Below are 6,200 nucleotides of genomic sequence, written 5' to 3'. Positions count from 1 at the left end.
AGCGTGTCGTTCGTGTCCATCTTCCCCGGAAGCCTTTGCAACTGGCAGCATTTTGAGCCACAAAAGAAGACGGAGGACTACAGGTCCGTGTTCTTGACCCACAAGAGAAGAAGTTGATGACAGATTGAGGACATCGTGAGTCACGTGCCCCGAGGCGTTGGGAGGAAAATGGCAGCTTTTGTTGTTATTTCTGAGTCTCACTGCAGACTGCAGAGTCGCTGTGACAGACACTTTTCAGTGGCTGACTGGTTTGGGGAAATGGAGCCAAAACAAACCGAACATTTGCTTGAACTCACTTGCATGATTTGAGTGAACTTCCAGTGAACTCACGCCTCTTTAGTATTCAAGAACGCATTGTTAACCTGAATAATACAATACAGTCGTGATGTATTAACTTTTAGAAGTCTTCAGAAGATTTATCAGGGTCTCTCCAAACCATGAAAGGTGTTTTAAGTATTGTTCATTCCTCACACAGTGCATCCTACGCAGTGAAACACAGTTGAGACATTCATTAATCACCAAACTTCTACTCCCTGTTGAGGTAAAAAAAGACATCATCTAAGTAGCAAGACTTAGAGGCTCAGAAATAGTTACACAGTTACATGATCTGAAAGAATCCTATATGAGGAAACTTGCTGCAGACATGTATGCCCTCTTTCAGGATGAAACATTTTGGTAAAACCCTTGTACTTTTCCTGGCACCAGCATTAGGTTGAAATGTGTCCAATACTTTAGTTTAGGACCAAATACCTGCAAACAATGACAGTAGCCTCATCTGTACTTTGCTAGCGCTACTTAGCGAATATTAGCATGCAAACACGTTAAATATGACTGAGAAGATTCACACTTTTGTCCATTTTGTGTGGAACGTGGAAAAACTTTGCCAGAGTGAAAATAATGACATATTAATAAAAGAAGCAGAGGACTCCAACCTGTTGGAGAGCAGTATAATTTATCGTTAATCGCTGTACAATCTATTATTTTTATTAGTGACAACGTGAAAGGCATCGCTTGTGGTTAAGTCAGCCAACTCTGCAGCTCCTCTCAGCTTTACAGAGCTTTATATCATGTTTCAGCTCATTGTGTAGCCGTCCCGCCTTTTACCGTTACAGTTTTGGTTCACATTCACTGCTCTCAAAATGTTGTTTTTCGACTGCAGTAAAAAGGCTCTGAAGACTTACTCTACACTACCGGCTGAGCACCAAACAACAGATAAGACGCAGTTAGAGACTACCTTGTGAACATAATGGAGAATTTGACAGCTAAAGAGCCAGACATTTCCCTCAGGAGTTGATGGAGACCAAAACAGAGCTAAAAAGGGAGTGAATACTGGATTTACATTCATCCGTTTGACACAAACAAGACTCCAGATGAATTATATGTTGCTCTATAACTGCTGGATGTGTATATAAGCAACTGTTTGCAAAAAAGATTCACCATATTACCATGAAAGGTGATATGGGTCAGTGTTGTGTTCACAGCTCATCTCACTGTTTAACTTCTTGTAGCAGGTGGCTGTGGTTTGACAAGCTATCGTACACTTATTAGGTTTTATGTTGCCTCCACTATTATGTCACAAAGTCTGACCTGACAGGTTGAAGCAAGAGCAGCAGGTCCCTCACTCTAAAACAAGCAAACACTGGCCATGCGCTGAATAATCTTTGAACCCTGAGCAAACTGACAGCAGCAGTGTACGACCGAGACATCAACACGGTGCGTGTGCTTGTGTGTAACAGCAGAGCTGAGCAGCCCACCCTGCAAATATTTACTCCTGGTCCAAGTTGGTGCAGAGGGCATCTGGTAAGGAGCGAACAAGTGTTTCTCACTCTCATTCCAGCAAACATGATGTGCTGCATGTCTGTGGGGGGACTTTACTGTGACCACATTAAAGGACAGTTGAAACATTTCAATTTGAAAATGAATTTCTTTTGTTTTCATTGCTCATCAATACAATACTCAAATGAAAATGTTTATTAAATCTAATGACAGTGTTTCAGTAATATATTAAAAGTTTCCTGAATTGGTTTTAATCTCTTATTTTCGTCATTTTACATTCCTTATGTCCTTTTGTTTCTTATCTCTTCATTAAATGCATGCATGTAACCAAGACAAAAGGTGTTCTTTAATATTCACTCCAGTTTGGTTCCAGAATGCTCAAAATTATCCTCAATCAGAAAAGTTGAGACAGCAAAGAAGAGTTTCTGGCTGTCAACATCTGCTGAAATGAGCTCTGTATTAATGAAGGATCAGAATATCCTGAGGGTTTGGCTCCCACCTCTCTTAAGCCTTTAAAGAAAGGGCGTCGTCACACCCGATTGGCCAAGAGGGGAAACGCACCAAGCTGCTCTCAATTGTTAATTAGGAGCTATTCCTCACACAGTGCACAGCAGGTGATCTGAATAACCCTCCAATCAACTCATTAACATGATATCAATATTACATTTCTGAATATCTTGGTTATCGTCACTACTGATATATTGCGACAGCCCTTATTTGGTGTTTTATAGTTATTGTTTCTTGACTTAAATAGCAAATCTTGTTTTTGTTGACCTCTGGTGGTTTAACTTCTCACCTAGCTGCAGTGATGTAGAAGTGTGCTGCAGGGTGTGTCAGTACACTGTGACATCAGTGTTGGGTGTGTTTCAACCTGAGAGGTTAGTAATGAATACGTATAGGCAGCTAATTAAAGGAATATCCTTAATGAATTAGTGGGGATGCCTGGTGAATGGTTTATGAAATGTCAAAACACAAATGGACACACAAATTAAACGCAACACTCAGAGCAAGGAATGTAATTGAATATCGACAAAGACCACTTATGGTGAGCAGAAGGGGACTTGCAACCACTATATCGATGTTCGACATGACGTGTCTCAAAGTGTTGTTGTGGCTTTGTTGCCTAAACCTAACATTGGTGACGGTTTTCCTCAACCTAACTCAATAGTTTTATTGTCGAAACCAGACCTAACTTACACTTTCTCCGAAAAAAGTTGTGCCGAGCGACACAAAAAACCTCCCCAGACAATTCGTGTCCCTCGCACGGAACCAATAAATTGCATTTCGTGACTATTTGACAAACTGAGTCACCTCTTTAAACGTGTTCCCTGTCTGTACCTTTATTAGCTATCACTTTCAGATGACTCTAGGGATGGAGTCTTTATAAACATCTCTCTCCATGTTGAACAGGTCTTCAGCATGAGGATGAGGTTACACTGAGGCCTACTTGCTGCGTTTCTGACACCTGTCCCGCCGGTGCCGTCACATTCAAATGATACAGCGAGTCAAGCTCTCCTGCTGGAGTCGAGCGTTGCGATGAAGGTTTTTTTTTTTTTTTTTTTTTTTAAACTGGAAGCGTAAACTCGATTTGTGTCATATCATGGTGCACTTCAGAATGAGCTCAGTCAGTCTTCTATCACGCTGGCAGCTGCATAAAAGCACACAGAGGAAACGAGGACAAGGGGGAAAGAGACAGAAAAATCCTGACAGTCTGCCAGAACAGAGAGAAGAGAAGTAACATAATCATTCACCGAGCGTAAAGGTGACCTGGAAATTGAGTGCCAACATCAACTTATATGACCGCAGCGGCGACATGCCCTCGATTTCTCTCTGCTTTAAGTGCCTGCACAAATGATTATTAATGCATTATTCACAAAACAGAGCCTTCTCCCCCAATTTCCTCCACTCATGTGCGTCCTCTCCCTTTGATGATATAACCAAAGTAAAAGCGGAGAAAAGCGAGGGAGTGCAGAAACGGAGGAGTTCTGAGGATGGCTTTTCTCTTGGGAACACAGAGCTCTCACCCCAAAGGGGATCCTGCACTCCTCTGAAACAGTCTGAATCTTCCTGCAGACCAAACAGCAGCATTTACATATCAGTCATATATGCTCCCTGCCATGACTGCAACCAGACGCACCAGTGCCAAGATACACACTTGGACCCGCGTACTCCAGGCTGGCTTTTCATCAAACGGCTAAATGTAGGGTATCCCCGTACACGTTCCTTCTTTATCAATAATATAACGATTCAAGATTTATATGAAGGCACAAATCGGAAAAAATGTTAAAAGGCAATCTGAAAAATGACCAGACGGAAGAACCTCAGAATCACCCAGGGATTTCTTTGAACTCGGGTATCCAGATATGGCAGCGGCAACAATTGGATGAGCGCGCGACGGGGAAGATGAAAGGCAGTCAAACTCGTAGACGTCATAAGTGGGCGGAGGCCTTTCATGAATCACACTGAGGCTTCATCTTACCGTTCAGTAAAGCTAGTGATCCCACATGTTGAATGGGCTTATATATATCCCTGGATTCTTTGTAAAGCTTAGCAGTGGATGATAGAAAGCCAATTAACTTCCTCCTCACTGTTCTGAGGGGTAAATAGAGCGGGTTTTTAAAAGAAAAATGCCCAAATTATGACGAGTTCTCTGCACAACACATGAGACAGAGCTGCAATTAATTGAATTTCACTGTCGACTCTTATTTACGCCAAGAGAAGATGTATCTTTTTACAAATGCTTTCTGGTAAACTGCCCAGACCCTTCACTCATTCATTCACTCATTCACTCATTCTCATTCTATATTTTATCTTCTTTCTCTCCAAATCAGATCCATCTTAAGTTACATGATGGCCTTGCTGCTGTAGCGGCTCATGTTTCTCTGGAGTGTGCATATGCCCAGTGAGGAGGATGTCAGCAATAAATAGATTAAAGTGTGTAATGGCCCAATAACCACCCCTACACTGCTCCACCATGCACGGGTGATTCACTTTAAAAAAAAAACACAAGAAGGCTGCAGCTGTTGGGGCTGATTTAAGTTCCGATTTTTGTTTGAGTAAGAAACTGGAGGTGAGTGAGTGTGTGTGTGTGTGTGTGTGTGTGTGTGTATAGCATATATGACTATTTGCAGAGAAAGCGAAAAAGACAACACATTGTATATGGAAATACCTATTGAAAGGTAAGCAGGAGTGTTAATGTGTGCATGAGTGCAAAGTGTGCGTGTGTGCCTGGGTGTGTGTGTACAAAGTGTACATGTGTCTTAATAGGAAGCAGTCACAGGGCTGCTGACGGTTCCATAAAGGAGCCTTTGAATGGCTTGGCTCTGGTAAATTCATAGCAGATGTGAGGGAAAGAATATCCACCCAGGTTGAGTGGTCCTTCTCTGGGAAGGCGACAGGAGTCCAATCCAGGGGAGGCAGACGGATGGCAGACAGGAGCCAGGAGACACACACACACACACACACACACACACACACACACACATATTGGGTGAACTCCAATCAGCCAGGAGGGAACTCTCCACAGCACTAAACACTAGCAAGGAGTTTTTCTTTGCGCCACTTTTAAATTGAAAATAATTCTCCCTTTTATTTCTGAAAGAACGACTTCCCTGTGTTGGTCTCTGGGCAGGTTTTCCATTCAAGTGTACAAGTTCAGGCCAGGTGTGTATTTCAGGGACGGCCTCCACACTCTGGATCATGCCTTCTGGTTCCCTCTGGACCCACGGAGTCTGGAGTGCTCCGAGGCCAGGCTTAATGCCACCTTTCCTGGCTCGGACTGACGCCAGAGGAGGGGTGAGGGGAGACTGGCGCCTCATTGCCAATTAGCATCCTCTCGCACTGAGAGCATGGCCAGGTAACACATGATAGGCCAGACTCTTTCTAGCAAAGAGACCAGCAGACAGTCAGGTGGGGAGAGAGTCATTAACTTATGCATGCGCTGGACATCTGTCGGTGATACTACCCCAGGCAAAGATGGCGTTCGCTTAGCACAAAGAGTAGAAACAGGGACAGCTAAAGCTTGGCCCTGTGCAAAGGTAACACAATCTGCCTGCCAGCATCTCTAAAGCCCACACACTCAACACACTTAAACTAATTTGTGTAGTCAGTACAAAAAGTGACAATGTCGACAGGAAGTCACTGCGCCCAGGCAGGAAATAGTCCGGCATATAAATCCCCGTGAAACCACTTCTTGTTGTTTTTACACTTCTATTTTGTACAGATTGAACAAACAGAATGTAACATGTTAATTAGTGAGTCAGTGAGATTCATTTTTATGATTTTATTATTTTCAGACAAAGCCAGGCTAGCTGTATCCCATGTTTCCAGTCTTTATGCTAAGTTAAGCTAACTGTTGACAGCTTCATATTTACCATACAGACCAGGCAGAGATATCAGTTTAAGCATATTTCCCAAAATGTTTA

This window comes from Anarhichas minor, unplaced genomic scaffold (genome assembly GCF_050575085.1).
Source record: "Anarhichas minor isolate MPS153535 unplaced genomic scaffold, ASM5057508v1 ptg000026l, whole genome shotgun sequence".
In the NCBI taxonomy this organism is placed as follows: Eukaryota; Metazoa; Chordata; class Actinopteri; order Perciformes; family Anarhichadidae; genus Anarhichas; species Anarhichas minor.
The sequence above is the reverse complement of the archived record's forward strand: the minus strand, read 5'-3'. Positions refer to the sequence as shown.